The 23,665-nt window shown below is 28.0% G+C and overlaps 1 protein-coding gene across 2 annotated transcripts in view; it reads right to left on the bottom strand.

Annotated features, from left to right (window-relative positions):
• The window catches only part of Ten-m (teneurin transmembrane protein Ten-m), an 856,961-nt gene that overhangs the window by 626,711 nt on the left and 206,585 nt on the right, over positions 1 to 23,665 (bottom strand). The gene's annotated exons all lie outside the window — the stretch shown is intronic.

The following is a 23,665-nucleotide window of genomic DNA, read 5'->3' as shown; positions in this document are numbered from 1 at the left end:
TTAAGATCTTTTAATTTTTAATATTAAATCGAGTATTAAATATTCTATAATTATTTTTGTTTCAAACCAATAATTTAAATTTCAAAAAAAATTAAAGGAAAAATTATATTAAAATAATAAGATTAGAAATAAGATCAAGATACATTAAAATTGAATCTCATTATGTGGATTGTTAGATTGCAGTGATATTTTTTTTTAAATTAGGCAAAGGAGACGACTTCTGTTTTAGATCTTTTAATTTTTAATATTACTATATAGAACAACACAAGCGTGCACTACACACACGCCATTCTTTGGTTTTATGTTAAAAAAATAATATTTAAAAAAATAATATAAAGTTTGTTTTAACTCAATTAATATTTTTTTACAGAAATCAGTTGATTAAAAAGCATTAATTTACTAATTAAATTTTTAAATAAAAATGTTATAAAAATTAAAATAGTAATATGTTATAGATAATATGTTATAATATTTTATTCTCGATTAATATTTTTTGACAGAAATCAGCTGATAACTGTTAAAAATATTAATCGAGTTTAAAGAATTATAACATATTATTCAAAACATTATTATTTTAATTTTTAACACATATTATTATTTTAAAAATTAATTAGCAAATTAACGCTTCAATCAGTTGATTTCTGTTAAAAAATATTAATAAAGTAAAAATAATATGTTATATGTTGTAAATAATATGTTATAATATCTTATTTTTGATTATTATTTTTTGACAGAAATCAGCTGATATCTGTCAGAAAGTATTATTCGAGTTTAAAGTATTATAACATATTATTTATAACATTATTATTTTAATTCTTATAACATATTTTTGTTCAAAAATTTAATTAGTAAATTAACGCTTTAGTCAGCTGACTTTCGTTAAAAATTATTAAAATAGCATTAAATTCCTAATTACATTTTAAAATAATGTCAAAAAAATTAAAAAATTAATTACTGAAAATGAATTCATATGATTTAGTTGTAGTAGATATAGTATTTTAATTAATATCTAACTCGTTTATGTATAGATCTGTAATGCACATTATTGCGTCAAAATAATGTGAATCTAAGTCTAAAATTTATTTAATTAACCTGATGTAAAGTACATACATATCTAAACACACACTTAAGCTAATAGAAAAAACTAGAATAAGTAAGATGTGCCAACACACAGCCATGACAATGATTGATAAATCTGATTATTGTAAGAAAAGGAAACTATTTGTAAAACTATTAAGATAAGTTTTATTTTCCTCTACAGATTTCCACTGCATATCAATATGATACACATAAATGAAAGAAATTGGTGCAATCAGATGAATATAAAAGAATTGGATAAAATATTTCCCTTATCTCCTTCCTGTAATTTCATGCACATTTGATAGTTTTGTTCATACTATGCATTATTGTGATGCGCAATGTAGCTTGCGGAGATCTGTATTTTCAATTTACATAGCAAATTAACTCTATATTTATGCACTAATTCTCTGAGAAATTTTTAATGTACATATTTTCGTGGGAAATAAGCAATTTGCTATTTTATGTCACAATTTTATTTATGTATGTTTTATAGTACTAACATGATTTTTTAATTATTCTCGATCCGTATATTCCTCATCGTAACTGCCACATATTAATAGTTTGAATGACTTCGAGTTAATAATATTTGTTGTATTATATGTATATGTATATATATATATATATATATATATATATATATATACAATATATATACACGTAACACACCGTAAACATGCAGACATTTTTTGTATCACCGTATGTGTTGTAACATTGTACATACATAAACATTATTAATGTACTTGTTATAAAATCTAATTTAATCATATATCTTCTTTTTTATGATATATAATTTTTTTTTTAGTAAAACAGTTAAGACCGAAGAATAGAAAATTATAATAAAAAAATATTTTTAATAAAAATTGTTTACTAAAAATGTCCGTATAAGAGTAGGTAAGTTTTCCTGTTTCGTAGAAAGACTAGAACTTTTTTGTTATTATTTTAGCTAATTGTTTTTTATTCTAATCACAATGTTATCGAAAGAGAGGAGAGGCGGAAATACTATACGGTAAATTCTCGTAAAACTAATTGCATTGCTTCAACTCCCGAAGTATCAGTATCCATCGATGTAGAACGAATTATTCGAATTAATTATTTATTTAAGATATAAATAAAATTCAAAACACTTTAATATATGTTATAATTAAAAAATAAATAAAATTCAAAACACTTTAATATATGTTATAATTAAAAAATAAATAAAATTCAAAACACTTTAATATATGTTAACTAAAAATAGCCTAATAAAGAGAATGAATTAATTGCAGTAATTTATTTAATATGGAAATTTATGATATTGAAATAATATTAAAATATCAAGATAACAGATTTCTCTCTCTCTCTCTCTCTCTCTCTCTCTCTCTCTCTCTCTCTCTCTCTCTCTCTCTCCCCCTCTCCCTCCCTCTCTCTTTCCATCTTTCATTAAATGTAATAATATATATGTATAATAAGAGAAGTAAAGTTCGAGATTACATTATTTCAATGGATATTCAAAATGGTTAAAATTGCAAATTACAGGAAATATACTTGTCTGGTCAGGACAAATATATACGGTCAGGAAATATATTACTCCAGTCAATACTATACATATTTTTCTATCGCTTTATCAATAAATAAATAAATAAATAATTCGACTCACATTTCGACTATTCTTCTTCTCCGATCTCGGCGTACTTTGGATTCCTCGCCGGTATCATTTTTCCTGTAGAAAACCTCTGCGTCGAGAACTGTCTTCGTAGAAAAATCTTGCTCGAAACACTTGCACTCGCGTTACTTCTTTTCGTTCGCGACGAGCGGCGATGCCTGGGTTTTAGCTATATTACATTTTCGACGCGTTTCAGTAAAACGCGATAATCGCGAGAGCTTATATACGCGCGCGAATAAAACCGACGCTCCGTTTTCGCGTCGCCGCTTTTTCCAAGGCCACTTACCGAAGGGCCTCATCGAACGACGAAGGCGACTTTTCTCGCGACGCACTCTGAAGTCGCCGATATTCGATCCCGAAATCACCAGACACTGTGCAGCAGCGCAGTTGTAACCTGCAAAATATAAATACATGGAAATTATATTAATTAAACTGAAATAAAGAAAAATAAATCAATAGTATAATAAAACAAATAATAAATAAATTATTTACCATCTTGTTCTTCCGCCGTTGCCCGATGCCACCCCGGGCCTCCTCCTCCTCCCAGAAGAAGCTTCGAAGCACTTGCACTCGCGTTACTTTTTTTCGTTCGCGACGAGCGGCGACGCCCGGATTTGAGATATCACATTTTCGATGCGTTTCGGTAAAACGCGAGAATCGCAAGAGCTTATTCGCGCGCGAATAGAACCGATGCTCTGTTTTCGCGTCGCCGCTTTTTTCGAGGTCCACTTGTCGGAGGTGAGCCTAACCTCATCGAACGACGATGATGCGGCGACTCCCCCGCGACGCACTCAGGTTAGGTCAGGAGTTCGCCGATATTCCAAGAAATGGATTTACATTTCACTGTTTTATATTTCACGATTCAACGACGTAGAAATCGCGGATCGACAACACCGAAAAACTCCGGAAATTCACGTCGAAAGCGCAACGATAATTCGATCCGTCCGTGTAGTAGACTCGTGTGTGGCCAACTTCGCGATGCGATCACGATGTCGGTTGTCGGTACACGATTTCGCGACGCGATCGGATTTATATGATAATTAAGCACGTAAAAACATTAAACTCACGCTCGTACTGTCGTGGACCGGCGATGAGCGCACAAACGATCATGAACAACCGAAAATGCAGCTATCAATAACAGTACTGCTGCCGGCTGCCAGAGTTGCACTGCCAGCTGCCAGTTCCGAGACGCGCAACACGTCACACGTCACGTGACGTTGACGTCACACGTAGCGACAAGATGGCCAGATGGCCCAGTCGTAGTGGTGGGGGTCGCAGCGTATGTACTAGAGAGAGAGAGAGCCTCATAGGAAGAGAGAGGCAAACGCGATCACGTGACCTTTCTTCTGATTGGATAGAGGCGTTAGAACACACCTGCCGGTGGTGGGAATGCCCGGGCTGCCGAGCCGAGCCGAGTCGAGCCGAACCAGTACGACTATGCGACCTTGGTGTGCTGCATGTCTCGTAACTGACATAAGCCTGTCCGTTGTTAGATGCATTTTCGTTGTCGTGATCAACGTTTGCGCGTTCATCGCCGGTCCGCGACAGTACGAGTGTGAGTTTAGTGTTTTTAATTAGCGTGCTTAATTATCGTACAAATCCGATCGCGTCGCGAAATCGTGTACCGACATCGTGATCGCGATCGCACGAGCGAGTCTATTATGCGGGCGACTTCATTACAGTCTACTGCGCTTTCGACGCGAATTTCCGGAAATTTTCGGCATTGTCGATTTCTACGTCGTTGAATTGTGATATACATATGTATAAAACATAGTGAAATGTAGTGCCCATTTCTTGAAATATCGGCGCACTCCTGACTTAACCTGATAGTGCGTCGCGGGGGAGTCGCCGCATCATCGTCGTTCGATGAGGTTAGGCCCACCTTCGATAAGTGAGTCTCGAAAAAAGCGGCGATGCGAAAACAGAGCATCAGTTCTATTCGCGCGCGAATAAGCTCTCGTGATTCTTGCGTTTTACGGAAACGCATCGAAAATGTGATATTTAAAATTAGGACGTCGCCGCGAGCGTCGCGAACGAAAAAAGGTAACGCGAGTGCAAGGGTTTCGAAGCTCTTCTACGAGGAGGAGGCCCGGGGTGGCATCGGGCAACGGCTGAACAACTATATGGTAAATAATTTATTTATTATTTATTTTATTATGCTATTTATTTATTATTCTTTATTTTAGTTTAATTAATATAATTTCCATGTATTTATATTTTACAGTTCACAACTCCGTTGCTGCGTAGTGTCTAGTGACCATATATAGCCATTCGGGATCGAATATCGGCGACTTCAGAGTGCATCGCCTTCGTCGTTCGATGAGGCCCTCCGATAAGTGGCTTTGAAAAAAGCGGCGACGCAAAAACAGAGCATCAATTTTATTCGCGCGCGAATAAGCTCTCGCGATTAAGTATCGCGTTTTACTGAAACGCGTCGAAAATGTAATATAGCTAAAACCCAGGCATCGCCGCTCGTCGCGAACGAAAAGAAGTAACGCGAGTGCAAGTGTTTCGAGCAAGATTTTTCTACGAGGACGCAGTTCTCGACGCAGAGGTTTTCTACAGGGAAAATGATACCGGCGAGGAATCCAAAGTACGCCGAGATCGGAGAAGAAGAATAGTCGAAATGTGAGTCGAATTATTTATTTATTTATTTATTGATAAAGCGATAGAAAAATATAGTATTGACTGGAGTAATATATTTTCTGACCGTATATATTTGTCCTGACCAGACAAGTATATTTCCTGTAATTTGCTATTTTAACTATTTTGAATATCCATTGAAATAATGTAATCTCGAACTTTACTTCTCTTATTATACATATATATTATTACATTTAATGAAATATGGAAAGAGAGAGGGGGAGAGAGAGAGAGAGAGAGAGAGAGAGAGAGAGAGAGAGAGAGAGAGAGAGAGAGAGAGAGAGAGAGAGAGAGAGAGAGAGAGAGAGAGAGAGAGAGAGAGAGAGAAATCTGTTATCTTGATATTTTAATATTATTTCAATATCATAAATTTCCATATTAAATAAATTACTGCAATTAATTCATTCTCTTTATATATATATATATATATATATATATATATATATATGTATATATTATGCTATTTTTAATTAACATATATTAAAGTGTTTTGAATTTTATTTATGTCTTAAATAAATAATTAATTCGATTAATTCGTCCTAAAGCGATGGATACTGATACTTATGGAATTGAAGCAATGCAATTAGTTTTATGAGAATTTACCGTACAGTATTTCCGCCTCTCCCCTCTTTCTCTCTCTTTCGATAACATTAAGATTGGAATAAAAAAACAATAAGCTAAAATAATAACAAAAAAGCTCTAGTTTTTCTACGAAACAGGAAAACCTACTCCTATACGGACTTTTTTAGTAAACAATTTTTATGAAAAATATTTTTCTATTATATTTTTCTATTCTTCGGTCTTAACTGTTTTACTCAAAAGAAATCATATATCATAGAAAAGAAGATATATGATTAAATTAGATTTTATAACAACTACATTAATAATGTTTATGTATGTACAATGTTTACAACACATACGGTGATACAAAAAATGTCCGCATGTTTACAGTGTGTATGTGTGTTACGTGTATATATGTATATATACATATATAATACAACAAATATTATTAACTCGAATATATATTATCGAAGCTCGAAGTCATTCTCAAACTATTAATATGTGGCAGTTACGATGAGGAATATACGAATCGAGAATAATTAAAAAATCATGTTAGTACTATAAAACATACATAAATAAAATTGTGACATAAAATAGCAAATTGCTTATTTCCCACGAAAATATGTACATTAAAAATTTCTCAGAGAATTAGTGCATAAATATAGAGTTAATTTGCTATGTAAATTGAAAATACAGATCTCCGCAAGCTACATTGCGCATCACAATAATGCATAGTATGAACAAAACTATCAAATGTGCAAGAAATTACAGGAAGGAGATAAGAGAAATATTTTATCCAATTCTTTTATATTCATCTGATTGCACCAATTTCTTTCATTTATGTGCATCATATTGATATGCAGTGGAAATCTGTAGAGAAAAATAAAACTTATCTTAATAGTTTTACAAATAGTTTCCTTTTCTTACAATAATCAGATTTATCAATCATTGTCATGGCTGTGTGTTGGCACATCTTACTCATTCTACTTTTTCCTGTTAGCTTAAGTGTGTGTTTAGATATATATGTACTTTACACCAGGTTAATTAAATAAATTTTAAACTATGATTCACATTATTTTGGCGCAATAACGTGTATTACAGATCTATATACATAAACGAGTTAGAGATACTAATTAAAATATTATATCTATTACAATTATATCATATGAATTGCCGAGTACATACAAATTTATAATATATAGAAAAGTAAAAATACAAAATAGAAACTGGCCGCCGGTAAAATAAAAATTAGATTTAGTAAGCTAAAGTATTAAATAAAGTATTAAATAAAACACGCATCGAAACATATACTACGCATGTTGTAAATTAAAATGAATATTATAATGAAATTAGAACAAAACAAACGTGCGCTATACGCGCGACATTCTCGGTTTTATATAAAAAAGAATGATATTTTTATATAAAGTTTGTTTAAAGTTGATGAATATTTTTTGACAGAAATTAGCATTAAAGTGTTAATTTGCTAATTTAATTTTAAAATAAAAATGTTATAAAAATTAAAATAATAATGTTATAAATAATATGTTATAATACTTTAAACTCGAATAATATTTTTTGACAGAAATCAGCTGATACCTAGTGGTCAAAAATATTAATCAAGTTTAAAGAATTATAACATATATTATTTAAAACATATTATTATTTTAAAATTTAATTAGCAAATTAACGCTTTAATCAGTTGATTTCTGTCAAGAAATATTAATAAGGTATTAATTTGTTAATTATATTTTTAAATAAAAATATGTTATAAAAATTAAAATAATAATATGTTTTAAATAATATGTTATAATACATTATCCACGATTAATATTTTTTGATAGAAATTAGCTGATAATTGTCAAAAATATTACTCGATTTAAAATAATTATAACATATTATTTAAAACATATTACTATTTTCATTTTTAAAACATATTATTTAGTTATAGGTATAAACCTAGCACCCGACTTTTTAAAAATTAATTTTTTAAAACGGAAATGGATAGCATTTCGTTTGTAGTTGTTTGTAGTAACAATAATTTCGTTTATAGTTTCATCAATTAATAAATAAAAGAAATTTTTTAAATGACTTGCACCCGACATTGAGATATCACAAATCCGCTTGCGCATTCTTCTTTAGAATCGTTTGTAGTTGCTTGTAGTAATTTTCCTTTCGTTTGCAGTTGAGCGATTCAAAAGTTATAAACAATTGTTTATTCGTCCAAGAGCTAACTTTGTCAATTTTTAAGATTTTTCAAATCCGCTTGCGCAGTCTTCTTTAGAATCGTTTGTAGTTGTTTGTAGTGATTTTCCTTTCGTTTGTAGTTGAGCGGTTCAAAAGTTGTAAACAATTGTTTATTCGTCCAAGAGCTAACTTTGTCAATTTTTAAGATTTTTCAAATCCGCTTGCGCAGTCTTCTTTAGAATCGTTTGTAGTTGTTTGTAGTGATTTTCTTTTTGTTTGTAGTTGAGCGGTTCAAAAGTTATAAACAATTGTTTATAACTTTTGAACCGCTCAACTACAAACGAAAGGAAAATCACTACAAACAACTACAAACGATTTTAAAGAAAACTGCGCAAGCGGATTTGCGATATCTTTAAAATTCACAAATTAATTTTTTGGACGAATAAACAATTGTTTATAACTTTTGAACCGCTCAACTACAAACGAAAGGAAAATCACTACAAACAACTACAAACGATTCTAAAGAAGACTGCGCAAGCGGATTTGCGATATCTCAATGTCGGATGCGAGTCATTTAAAAAATTTTGTTTACTTATTAATTGATAAAACTAGAAACGAAATTATCGTTACTACAAACAACTACAAACAAAATGCTATCATTTTTCGTTTTAAAAAATTAATTATTAAAAAGTCGGGGCTAGGTTTACATAGCTACGACGTCGTTTATAATTATCGACTGTTGAATCTCGATTCATACTACTTCAAAAAGTCTGACTAATTTTAAACTGTACTACTAAACATAAAAATAGATTTTAATTACTTAAAATCTGTTATTTTGCTCTTTAATAAATGTTTAGTCTAATATATTACACATAATTAATAGTTTCATAAAAAAAATAGCACTGTTTAATCTTGATTTATACTACTTGGAATAGGCCAACTAATTTTGAATTATACTACTAAAAACAAAAAATTTAAATATTTCTTAAAATCTTTTCTTTTTTTCTGTGTAATAAATTCATAAATTTGTATGTCACATAGTATCGTTTATAATTATACTGTTGAATCTCGATTCATACTACTGCAAAAGCTCTGACTAATATTAAACTGTACTACTGAACATAAAGTTAGATTTTTATTTCTTAAAATTTGCTATTTTGCTCTCTAGTAAATTCTTTGACTAATATATTACACATAATTAATAATTTTATTTAAAAATTAGCATTGTTTAATCTTGATTTACATTACTTGAAATAGGCCGACTAATTATGAATTATATCACTAAGATCAAAAAATTTTATTATTTTCTAAAATCTTTAATTTTTTTCCGTGTAATAAATTCATAAATTAGTATGTTACATAAAATATCGTTTAAAGTTATATACTGTTGAATCTCGATTCATACTACTTCAAAAAGTCTGACTATTTTTAAACTGTACTACTGAACATAAAGTTAGATTTTAATTTCTTAAAATCTGTTATTTTGCTTTTTAATACATTCTTAGACTAATATATTACACATAATTAATAGTTTCATTTAAAAATTAGCACTGTTTAATCTTGATAAATTTAAATGTTTTGAGTTATTAATTTCTTTAAATATTTTTATTAATAAAAATATATATTTATATTTATTTATTAATATTATATATATATATATATACATATATATATACATATATACGTACATATATACATATATACAGGGTGTCCCGAAACTACCGCGAGATATTTTAAAGGCAGATTCTCTGGCCAATTTAAAAACGATTTTTCCTCAGCGAAAATGTCGAGGGAGACCATCATTTTTTGCATGTTCCCAATTTTTGTCTTCATGTATCTTTGTAACTAAGCCTTAAATTAAAATTCTATTAAAAGAAACTTTACTTAAAATTAATTGAAGAATGTGGTTTTGTTAATATTATATTTCTAGAGGGCTTAGTTTACGAGAAACCCTTTATTTTTAATTGCTTATAACTCGAAAATTATTGGTGCCTCGACATTTTTGCTGAGGAAAAATCGTTTTTTAAATTGGCCAGAGAATCTGCCTTTAAAATATCTCGCGGTAGTTTCGGGACACCCTGTATATAATATTAATAAATATATATATATATATTTTAATTAATAAAAATATTTAAAGAAATTAATAGCTGAAAACATTTAAGTTTATCAAGATTAAACAGTGCTAAGTTTTAAATGGAACTATTAATTATGTGTAATATATTAGACTAAGAATGTATTAGAAAGCAAAATAACAGATTTTAATTTCTTAAAATCTAACTTTATGATCAGTAGTACAGTTTAAAATTAGTCAGACTTTTTGAAGTAGTATGAATCGAGATTCAACAGTATATAATTATAAACGATACTATGTAACATACTAATTTACGAATTTATTACACAGAAAAAGAGGTTATAAGAAATAATGAAATTATTCGTTCCTAGTGGTATAATTCCAAATTAGTCGGCCTATTTCAAGTAGTGTAAATCAAGATTAAACAGTGTTAATTTTTAAATGGAACTATTAATTATGTGTAATATATTAGTCTAAGAATCTATTAGAGAGCAAAATAACACATTTTAAGAAATAAAAATCAAACTTTATGTTTAGTAGTACAGTTTAAAATTAATTAGACTTTTTAAAGTAGTATGAATCGAGATTCAACAGTATATAATTATAAACGAAACTTTATGTAACATACTAATTTATGAATATATCACACAGAAAAAAAGAAAAGGTTTTAAAAAATATTTAAATTTTTCGTGTTTAGTAGTATAATTCAAAATTAGTTTGTCTATTCCAAGTAGTATAAATCAAGATTAAACAGTGCTAATTTTTTTATGAAACTATTAATTATGTGTAATATATTAGTCTAAGAATTTATTAAAGAGCAAAATAACAGATTTTAACAAATTAAAATCTATTTTAATGTTTAGTAGTACAGTTTAAAATTAGTCAGGCTTTTTGAAGTAGTATGAATCGAGATTCAACAGTCTATAATTATAAACGACACTTTAGCTATGTGAACCTATCACCCGACTTTAAAAAAACTAATTTTTTTAAATGGAAAATGATAGCATTTCGTTTGTAGTTGTTTGTAGTAACAATAATTTCATTTGTAGTTTTATCAATTAATAAATAAAAAAAATTTTTTAAATGACTCGCACATTGAGATATCGCAAATCCGCTTGCGCAGTCTTCTTTAGAATCGTTTGTAGTTGTTTGTAGTGATTTTCCTTTCGTTTGTAGTTGAGCGGTTCAAATATTATAAACAATTGTTTATTCGTCCAAGAGGTAAATTCGTTAATTTTAAAGATATCGCAAATCCGCTTGCGCAGTCTTCTTTAGAATTGTTTGTAGTTGTTTGTAGTGATTTTCCTTTTGTTTCTAGTTGAGCGGTTCAAAAGTTATAAACAATTGTTTATTCGTCCAAGAGCTAACTTTGTCAATTCTTAAGATTTTTTAAATCAGCTTGCGCGGTCTTCTTTAGAATCGTTTGTAGTTGTTTGTAGTGATTTTCCTTTTGTTTGTAGTTGAGCGGTTCAAATGTTATAAACAATTGTATATAACTTTTGAACCGCTCAACTACAAACGAAAGGAAAATCACTACAAACAACTACAAACGATTCTAAAGAAGACTGCGCAAGCGGATTTGAAAAATCTTAAAAATTGACAATGTTAGCTCTCTTGGACGAATAAACAATTGTTTATAACTTTTGAACCGCTCAACTACAAACGAAAGGAAAATTACTACAAACAACTACAAATGATTCTAAAGGATATTTTTAAAATTAACAAATTTACCTCTTGGACGAATAAACAATTGTTTATAACTGTTGAACCGCTCAACTACAAACGAAAGGAAAATAACTCCAAACAACTACAAACGATTCTAAAGAAAACTGCTCAAGCGGATTTGCGATATCTCAATGTCGGATGCGAGTCATTAAAAAATTTTTTTTTATTTATTAATTTATAAAACTACAAACGAAATTATTGTTACTACAAACAACTACAAACGAAATAATATCATTTTCCGTTTTAAAAAATTAATTTTTAAAAAGTTGGGTGCTAGGTTTACATAGCTATATTATTTTAAAATTTAATTAACAAATAAACGCTTTAATTAGCTGATTTCTGTCAAAAATGTTAATCGCCGATAAGGTAAATTATAACACATCATTTTCAATATTAATTTTTTAATTTTTTTGACATGTTATTTTAAAATGTAATTAGCAAATTAATGCTATTTTAATAATTATTGACAGAAGTCAGCTGACTAAGGGCCGGTTTCACCATCTCCAATTAACTCAGTCGGCCGATTAAACTATATATATCTTTGTCTCTTTTTAAGAAAATTGAGATAATCGGCCAATTGAGTTAATCGGAGATGGTGAAACCGGCCCTAAAGCGTTTATTTGCTAATTAAATTTTAAAATAAAAATATGTTAGAAGAATTAAAATAATATTTTATTATATTTTAAACTCGAATAATATTTTTTGACAGAAGTCAGCTGAAAACTCAAAAATATTAATCGTTTAAGGAATTATAACATATTACAACATTATTATATTTTAATTCTTTTAATATTTTAAGACGAGCCAAAAATTCATCTCTTGTATATTTCGACAGTACAATGTTTGCAGAATATTGTCGTACCAAGCAGACACCAGCGTACAAACGTAGGGTCCGCGGCGACAGTGATAATATTCTGCAAACAATGTACTGTCGAAATATACAAAAGATGAATTTTTGGCTCGTCTTAAAATATTAAAAGACGACTATGTCGCCGTGGACCCTATGTGGCGCATTTTTATACATACGCATAAACATACATTTACATACGCGGAATAAAGTCAACTATTCACGCGATACATATCGATTTCTAATGCACATTTCTCGGGTCTATATGACTTTTTTCATAAATGATAATTTATAATTTTTTTTTAAATCAATAGTTTAAATTTAAAAAATCTAAAGGAAATGTATTAAAAATTGACAAGAAATCATACTTTATATATTTACTTCATATGTTTTCTCAAATCTAGAAAAGATTTTATATTTGTTTACGAAATAATAATAATGTTTGAGATACTTCTATAAATGCAACGATATTAATTGTAATAGAGTTACATCTTAGAACACAATAACATGTCTGTGAATATGTTGTGTGTAAACGGGAGTTTAATTTAATTAAGATCTTTTAATTGTCTTACACAATGTCGTATAAAAAATCTGTAATCAGAAATTAAATTTTAAATAAAAAATTAAATTTTAAAATAAAGAAAAATTAAATTAAAAGTTGAAAAAAATTATTATAATTTTTTAAAAATATAATTATAAATTGAAGTTTAAAATAAAGGAAAGTCACATTAAAAGTTGAAAAAATGACGTCCTTACAAATAAATTTATATAAGGACATGATATATTTCTCTCGTCTAAGAGATATTAAGCTTGAGATACCTGTATAAATGCAACAACATTGTAATAAAATTGCATCGTAAGAGCAATGACGTATAAACGAGTATTGCAGAGTCACACTTACAGTTTTCGGTAATACAATTACGTATGCACGTCGTCTCGGTATCGTGAAAGCGAATAGGATAGAGGAGGCGCGAAGTAATTACTTGCAATCTATTCTCCGTATTCGCGTCGTTTGTGTGTGAGCTAAGTATATGTATTGCACCCGGTATAACGAGAAAGGCCACCTTATCAACCGACGTGGTACATGTCCAATCAATTTTCAACGCGACGGTGCACACACACCGCTTTTGTATTAATATCTATTATTCGGTATCCCGGAGCCGGAGGCTACATTCTACCCTCACGCATCGCACACGCGTGATCTCCCTGTGACAATGGCAGCAATGGGATACCACGGAATTCCCAACGCATTTCCGACCCCAGTTTTTACAGATCAAAAAGCGCTGAGCTTTCGCAACTTCTGATGTCTGATGACGAGTCGGATCTCCGTGAGACGCTTTGACGGTGTAATGCGCGCACCACGGTTTTTTTGAGATTTAATCTACCCGAACGAGACGGGTTACGAAAAACGGATAAAAGGTTCAAAGTTGCAAAATGCAGACAATCTTTAGTTGCGACATAATCAGATATCACTGGATGATATTTTATCTCATGATTGTATCACATAATTTTACTGAAATATGTATGCGCGCATGCTATTGCAATTATACATATATCATAAATTTAAATCTACATAAATAAATACAAAATACAAAATATATAATATATATAATATATATATATATATATATATATATATATTAATATTTTGAAGCGAACGTAAGCTCTTCAGAGATGCAAAATCGCAAAATCGTTTATTTTTTAACAGAGCGGCACAGATTGAATAATTAATTGCTCTCGTATGTCGTATAGTAGATCTGTGTAAACGTATATACACGTATACTCAAGCTGCATCAACAAAATCTCGATACATATAGAGAAAGGGGATACGTGCAATGTAGATGTTAAACAGTTTAGTATTTCTTTCTTTAATACTTAAAGTACATTTTATACAATTTTATACAATGATATTATATATAGTGCAATGTATTTAAAATCAAAGTAAAGTTTAAAAATTAAGCATTCTCGAATCTAATTGCTTTTGTTATAATTATCAATAAATTTTGATTGTACATATTATGTCAATAAAAATTATTATTACTTTTATTTTATTATAACAGATCGATAATATACACAGAGAGAATTTTCTTTTAGAATTTACCTTGAAGTCATGGTAATCGTGAAACAATATGGTATGGACAGAATTTTATGAGAATTTCTTTGATTAATATTTATCACAATAAAAATATCACAATAAACAATATAAAACATGTTTGATTAATGTTACTAAAGCATAGTAAATTTCCACTTATTGCACATGCAATTTTAAATATTGCAAATATGTTTATGCATATGTTTTCTTATCTTTTTTTAAATTTTAGAATTTAATTGAGCTAAAGGAAAGAGGCCAGGGAGAAATGTAAAGTATAATAAAATTGCATATGTAATAAGTGCATATCGAGATCGGATAAACAATCGATTGCGGTCGTAATAATCTGATTAAAATGTGATTACATACTTCTATAAATGATAGCTTAACAAATTATATTTATTAGCAAAGCTATCCCATATTTTTTGTACTCAAATAACAGAGCCATTAGAATGCTAATGTTCTACATAATGATTTGCAATCATAAAATCAAGCAAATTTTTACGATTACTCATTTTTAATAGTATTCTATGCAAATACAAAGAAATTTATAATCTATTGTATTTCGTTTAATTAAAAAAAAATTATTGCATTGTATTTGCGATAATGTATTTTATTGTAGCTTAAATATCTCTTTCTTTCTTTCTTCTTATTAAAAGACAAATAAACATACATGTATATTATACATAGATACTATCAAACAATAGATTAAGATAATAATAGGGCATTTTTACGCGCGTAGAAAAATGAATGACGAAGAACGAATTATTTACAAAATTCTGTACTTGCGATAAATATGTGAATACATCAAATGCTTATGTGCATTCTGCTTTTCCGGAATATATATTTTACATACGTTTAAAGATTATAAATAAATTAAATATATTTTGTGCAAGAAAGTTTAATAAAATATTGAAAATTAAAAGAATATATAATTAATTTACACATATACATATAAAATTGAATATTTTAATATTATTATTATTAGCAAAAAACATTTTTCATTGTACATAGCATAGAATGTTAACATAATTTAAATATAATTAATAAATAAATGTAGGAAATTAAAATAGACGATTTTAGAGTAGTAAAAGAAATCAAAGATAAATTAATTAATATTAAATGGAAATAACGGCGGCCGCAAACGACGAGCGTATTAAAAAAAACGAAAAAAAATTATGACAAAGAAAATGCAGGGCAAAAATTGCAGCCGCGAAGAATCCGGGTCGAATCGACAGATACGATATATTTAATATATATCTGGAAACACACACACACACACACACACACACACACACACACACATACACACAGGGGATGTAGCTACTAACCGACCTGTCTACCAGACAATTCTCGTACCCGAATACAACACCATCCAGAAATTGAAAGTCGATTGAATAGTTGCTGCCGCTCCGCGCAGCAATGGATACATCTCGATTGTGTCTGTGAACTTGGATCCCCGGAATACAATAGACTCAATGAAACGCATCATTATTGTCCGATTCCTCTCACCGCTGTTTCGGCCACCTCATTTCTGTGTTCTGTGTATACGTGTGTTTCCTTCTTCGATGCCCGTCTCTTTCCTTCTCTACATTCACACGTATCCCTGTGTATCCCCTTTCTCTCTGTATCGAGATTTTGTTGATGCAGCTTGAGTATACATGTATATACGTTTACACTGATCTACTACGTCTTACTACGACATACGAGAGCAATTAATTATTCAATCTGTGCCGCTCTGTTAAAAGATAAACGATTTTGCATCTCTGAGCTTACATTCGCTTAAAAATATAATGTCGAATAGTTGCAACAATGCGTGTGAAGTTGGCATATCATTTCGTGAATACTTATAAATAATCAAGAGCTCTGGCTTTAGTTTAAATAAATGGTTAAATAAAAAAAATGCCTCAGGATAAACTGACAAGAGATTCTTAGTTTACGTCTCACTTTATGTTACGATATTTTTTTTAACAGTAAAAGAATTCTGTTAGAATTTAAAAAATTTACAGTTTATGAGCTATTAAGCTCTTATTTGTTAAAGTTTATAAAAATATAATGTTTTAAACATACGATATATATACGAATAAAAAGAGAAAAATCGTATAAAGATAAATAATTTTATGTACAAAATGTAAATATATTAACAAAAAATAGTCTCAATACGGATATCTACACCACACACGCAACGATTGTGAAGTGCTAAATTAATTATGAAGATCTAAGAAATTCCGCGCACACATCGTGGACGTCTTTCCACTACTTCCTTCTCATTTGCGTGTTTTTTCAAGGCGTGCATATACTAAGGGTTGTAAATGGTCAATTATTTATTACCATTTATAATCGTACTTACGACTTTCAGTTCTGTTTTGTGTGTCACTGAGGTCAGGATATACATATAAGATACCTGAAGTTTTTATTTAGTCAATTTGCTGAAAATGATTCAATAAAAAGACCGAAAAAACGATGAATAAAATAAAAATATTTTAAATAAGTTGCCCCTAATATTTGTTCTTGGCTTTTATTATATCTTGGCTTTTATTTATACCTGAATTTTATAAATATATTAATTTACAATGTAAATCGGTTTAATGTGTATTTTAATTTTAATTATAATTAATTGCGAATTCTGTGCCGATAACCCTATCGATTAAAGACAGATCACGCGTTAAGAGCTATATACAATCATACATATTTCAATAAGAGCGAATATTAAAATTTGCTAACTCCCCCAAAATATTTTTGAATTAATTTAGAATGGTTTTCTCAAATAAGATACCTATCATGAAGAAAATAAATATAAGCGAAATTAATTAAGATCAAAGGTTATAAGAAATTATGAATATTTTTGTGTTAAAATTATTGTAAACTAAAATAATAATGTATCAAATTTATTTAATAATGCTATTTCTTTCGAAATCATTGAATAAATTTTATATTATTTTTATTACAATCAATAAGTATCAATATACTTGATAAAGTACAAAAATATTATAAAGGTTTAAACATCTTTGCTAATATAATATTTTTTAAAAATTATTCTTGCAAAATTAATAACAAATTTATGTTATATAATATATAATGTTTCAAAAACAAATGTAAAAAAATTATAAATATAAATAATTTAAAAAAGCTGCCTAATAAGTATAATAGAAAATTAACAAAATATATGTTCGCAAAACTGTCTATATAAATATAATTTCGTGTTATTTCGCTTTATATTACATCGAAAAAGTAAATAATTACTCATTAGATGGGAGCATTGAATAACTCTCTTCTCTATTACACTCCAAAAACTTGTCCGCTTCTCTATTAACAAAGGAATCGAGATCAAAATCCTCGGAATCAGCAAGATCAGTACTACAAGTTGACTGATGAAAGCTGCTTGATATTGCAGCATCTTTACAAGAATTTAAAAGATTGTCTGAATTATTTGATAATCTGTACAGAATTAAAAATAAAAATTTCTAAATTAATTATTATTAAAAATCTTGCTTGTAAATCATGTGTAAAATGTGTAATTATTAAGTACAAACAAATATAAATAATTTTATAAAAAATATAAAAAACTTTATATCTCTGTTGATGCTTAATATGTAAGTAATTAACAAACTATATATTCGCAAAACAGTCTATATAAATATAATTTCGTGTTATTTCGCTTTATATTGCATCGAAGAAGTAAATATACTCATTAGATGGGAGCATTGAATAACTCTCTTCTCCATTACACTCCAAAAACTTCTCCGCTTCTTTATTAACAAACGAATCGAGATCAAAATCCTCAGAATCAGTAAGGTCAGTACTACATGTTGACTGATGAAAGCTACTTGATGTTGCAGTATCTTTACACGAATTTAAAAGGTTGTTTAAACTATTTGATAATCTGTAAAGAATTAACAATACAAATTTCTGAATTAATCGATGTTATGAAGTCTTGCTTGAATCATATGCACAATATAATTATTAAATATAAACTATTATTATTAATAAAACAGTTTTATTATCCAAACATTTCTCGCTGGAAATTTGAATTTCAATTTTTTTAATATTCTCATAAAAATTCGACACATATACAAACATTATTCAAACACAACAATTCTTGCCTGATTATTTAATATTTATATTTATTCACAATTTATACTTAATTTAATTGTTAAAAATTACGGATTACAACAAGTACAACAGATGGCAAATTTGTAATCGTATTTTAATATAATATTAACTAAATTAATTTGACTTGAATATTTCTTTTTATGATAAATGTATTCTAAAAATCTGAATTTTATTATGTTATTCATTATACACAATTCTCTTCATTATACACAAAAGTACATATAAATAATATAAAAGAAAATTAAAAGAATAATAATCAATTTATTCTCTTACCCCGCTGGTATGAATTCTGGAGGTACTATGACATTATGAACTTCGAATAAATGTATCATTAATTTAAAAGAATTACTTTCTTTATTTTGTTTGCAATACTCGCATTTCTGAATGAATAAACTATGTTTGATCCATACCCATTCGTGAAATTTATTTGCTTTATATTCATTAAGATTATGTTTTTTAACTATGTGATTTATCATATTAAAACTTGGATAAAAATATATTTCATAAGTTTTGCTACAATTATCACATTTCATTTCTCCGTTTTCTGTCATAGAATAGGGCCACGTTTCTCCTGAATCATCATTATTATCATCATGTTCACTTGATATATGATATTTTATACTTGAGTTGTTAGTTTGGATGGAAAAATTTTTATCACAAATGCATTTTGCAGATTTTTCGTCATTTCTTGTATAATAATTCCATATCCAATTATAAAGATTCGATCTTCTGCATAAAATAAAGAGTACTAATTGCTGAATGAAACAATATTATAAAGTCTTGCTTATAAATCATGAGTACAATATATAATTATATATTAAGTAAGTATACAAATAATAATAAAAAAAATATAAAATAAATTTTATGTCAATGCTTAATAAGATGATAATTAACAAACTATATGTTTGCAAAACAATTGATATAATTATAATTTGGTGTTATTTTATTTTATGTTACATCATAAAAAGCAGTATAAATAATTACGCAGTAGGTGGAAGCACTGAATAACTCTTTCCTTTAAGAACCTTCGATGTTGTTGGAATATCTCCATTATATTTATCAAAAAGATAGCGTAAACTTTTCGATAATCTGCACAGAATTAACAATAAAAATTTTTTAATTAATCAATGTTATAAATTTTTGCTTGAATCATGTGAACAATATAAAATTATTAAGTACACACTGTTATTATTAAAATTAAAATACTTTTAATATCCTACCGTACCTCTCTCTTTCTCACTGAAAATTTAAATTCGATATTTTTATAAACTCAAAATACAAATATTATTCGAAAAATTCTTGCCCGATTATTTCAGTTTTATACTTATTCACAATTTATATTTAATTAAAATGTTATAAAATTACTGATTACAACCGATGCAAATACAACAGATGATAAATTTGTATTTTATATGATTGTTTATATGATAGTTTATATGATTTTAATATTTTATTATAGCTAAATTAAGTTGACTCAAATATTTATATTTGTAGTAAATATATTTTAAAAATCTGAATTTTATTTTGTTATTCACTATACACAATTCTTGTTCATCGTACACAAAAGTACATATAAATCATTAAAAGAAAATATAAAATAACAATAATCTAATATTATCAATATTTCTCTTACCTTGCTGGTATGAGTTTACAAGGTACCGTGACATTATGAACTTCAAATAAATGTATCATTAATTTAAAAGAATCAAATCCTTTAAATTGTTTGCAAGTCTCGCATTTCTCAATTAATCGAAGTTGGTATATTACCCAGATTTTAAGTACATCTGTTATATATTTATTAAGCTTATGTTCATTGATTAAGTGTTTTGTACAAGAGCTAAAATCTTTATTACAAATATTGCATTTTGAAGAGTACTGGGCACAGTTTTTTGTAAAATAATTCCATTTCCAATGAAAATACGATGATCTGCATAAAATAAAAAAAAAAATTGCTGGAATAATTTATATTTTAAAGTATTGCTTGAAACATGCGCACAATGTGTAATTATGTATAATTACTAATAACAAATCAATAACAAATCTTAATACTAATATTATTAATAAGCTTTTAATATCTCTTTAAACTTTTCCTTTACCTAAAACTTGAATTTTCAATATATATTCTTAAAAATTCAATATTAGAAAATTATCCAAATACAAAAATCTTTGCCCTATTATTTAATTCACATATTTATTTATACTTATAAAAATTGCTACAACTTATTGATTATAAAAATCGTATATAATAGATAACAAATTTATATTATATCATATTTTATATGTACACACAGTGTTAAAAAAAAGGTTCACATATCTTGAGTATATAATCAGTGAATATATGTAATGGAAACCTGTTATTCCATACGGGAAATGATAGATATGATCTGCTGTTACTCTTTTTTTATACTTTTTTGTTAATTACATTAACAAAGATGCCAATAAGAAAAAGACAAAAAACTTAAATAAAAATGTTAGTATTTTTAAAGATTAATTGTGGGACTTAAGTTAATAAAACTTTCTAGTTTTGATCAAAACTATCTGCTCTCAAAATATATGTAACCTTTCTTTAATACTTTGCATATTTATACTTTGATATGATATTATCTAGGTTAAGATTAACTTAAATATTTATAATATTTGTCATATAAACACATCCTAAATACATATTTGAATTTTCCTGAATATTTTAATTTTATTCATTATACATAATTTTGCACAGGTACAAAAATCATTTATAAATGATTGAAAAGATGAAAAATAATAATATTAAATTCGTTATTGTTTCTCTTACCTTTTTGCTGCCATTGCCGAAAATACGAGATCATGAGCTTTATTAAATGTAAATATTTATATACAATATTTTTATTGCATTTGTTGCAATATTGTTTTGCATCAATTTCTTCAAAATAGTATTATTTATGTAGTCATTCGTAGAATTCTCCTGTTTTATATGTTTTAGTTCTATATCTTTCTAAGTTTTCTCTTATAATTCACGAATTTGTATTCGAAAGATTTGATAGAAATTATCACAAATAACACATGTTGTCTTACTGTCTTTTGATGTGATATAATTCCATAACCAGTTACTACTTGCGCTCGACTGTTATGGTATCTGCTCCGTATCGTAGATCGCGCACTACTAGGTACAAAGGAAGAATTATTTAACGAGAAATATACGAAGAATATAACAATTGATAATAGAAAAAGGGAAGGTCGCGGGAAGACGCGTTGTAGGAATGTAAATATTGATACACAGTCTAAATCTGCCTATAACGTGTCTTAACTTTTACGCGTGGAAAGAGCTTAGTTTATATAAAAATTTTCTTTTTTACTGTATGATACTTATAGCATTTGGTAATGCATGGCGTATGACACATGTTTAATACTATGTTATTTTTTTCATCTGGCACGTAAGATTAATAAAACATTTTTTTTATACAAACATTTTTCGTCGAAAATTTGAATTCGATATTCTTATAAATTCGATATGCACTAGTCAAATACAAAAATTTTTGCCCGATTTTATGCTTTAATCACAATCTATATTTATTCAAATTATCACAAATTATCGTAGATCACAAGTATTAAATGCAGTAAATTGCAAATTTGTAGTATCGTATTTTGATAAGATATTAGCTAATTTAATCTCGACCAAAAATATTTATAATATTTATGTTACACGTATACTTCATATCTTAATTCTATTATGCTTTTTATTATACTAAAACAACACAAGCGCGCGCTACACGCGCGCCATTCTTCGATTTTATGATAAAAAGAATGATATTAAAAAAAAATAATATAAAGTTTGTTTAAACTTGATTAATATTTTTTTACAGAAATCAGCTGATTAAAGCGTTAATTTGCTAATTAACTTTTAAAATAATAATATGGTAAAAAATTAAAATAGTAATATGTTGTAAATAATATGTTATCATATCTTATTCTCGATTAATATTTTTTGACAGAAATCAGCTGATAACTGTCAAAAATATTAATCGAGTTTAAAGTATTATAACATATTTTATTTAAAACATATTATTTTAAAAATTAATTAGCAAATTAACGCTTTAATCAGCTGATTTCTATCAAAAAATATTAATAAAGCGAAAATTTGCTATTTAAATACTCTAGCTTACATATTTATATTTATATTGTGTATGTTATAATTTGCTAATTAAATTTTAAAATAATAATATGGTAAAAGTTATAAAATAGTAATATGTTGTAAATAATATGTTATAATACCTTATTCTCGATTAATATTTTTTCTTTCTAAAGCTATATCTTTTCGAACGAATCTCCATCGAGTTTTAATTAATTATTAATATTAAGTCATGTATATAGTATCGCGCGCGCGCTATTAGAGTGAAGTTGCCGATGTTTGTAGAATAGCGGCCATTACCGAAACGCCGCGACTATCAGGCAGTTCGAGCTGCGTCCCGCTGTGATTAATTAGTAAGCATAGTCGTCAGAAACGATTTCTAACCTTTGTATTGTAATATTTATCAATCGCATATCATAATTTCAACGTTAATATGTAGTCGTAATTGTTCGAAACGCATATTTCGCGAAAAATTCGATGCAAAATTTCTTGCCAACATAACCCAACTGTTTTCGTGCGCGTGAATATGTTGCGATCCGTGGATATATCTATCGTTAATTCTAGCTTACATATTTATATTGTGTATGTTATAATGCGAAATAATA

This window comes from Prenolepis imparis, unplaced genomic scaffold (genome assembly GCF_030444845.1).
Source record: "Prenolepis imparis isolate NDT839.2.m4 unplaced genomic scaffold, iyPreImpa1.0 SCAF_4, whole genome shotgun sequence".
Taxonomy (NCBI): Eukaryota; Metazoa; Arthropoda; class Insecta; order Hymenoptera; family Formicidae; genus Prenolepis; species Prenolepis imparis.
The sequence above is the reverse complement of the archived record's forward strand: the minus strand, read 5'-3'. Positions and strand labels throughout refer to the sequence as shown.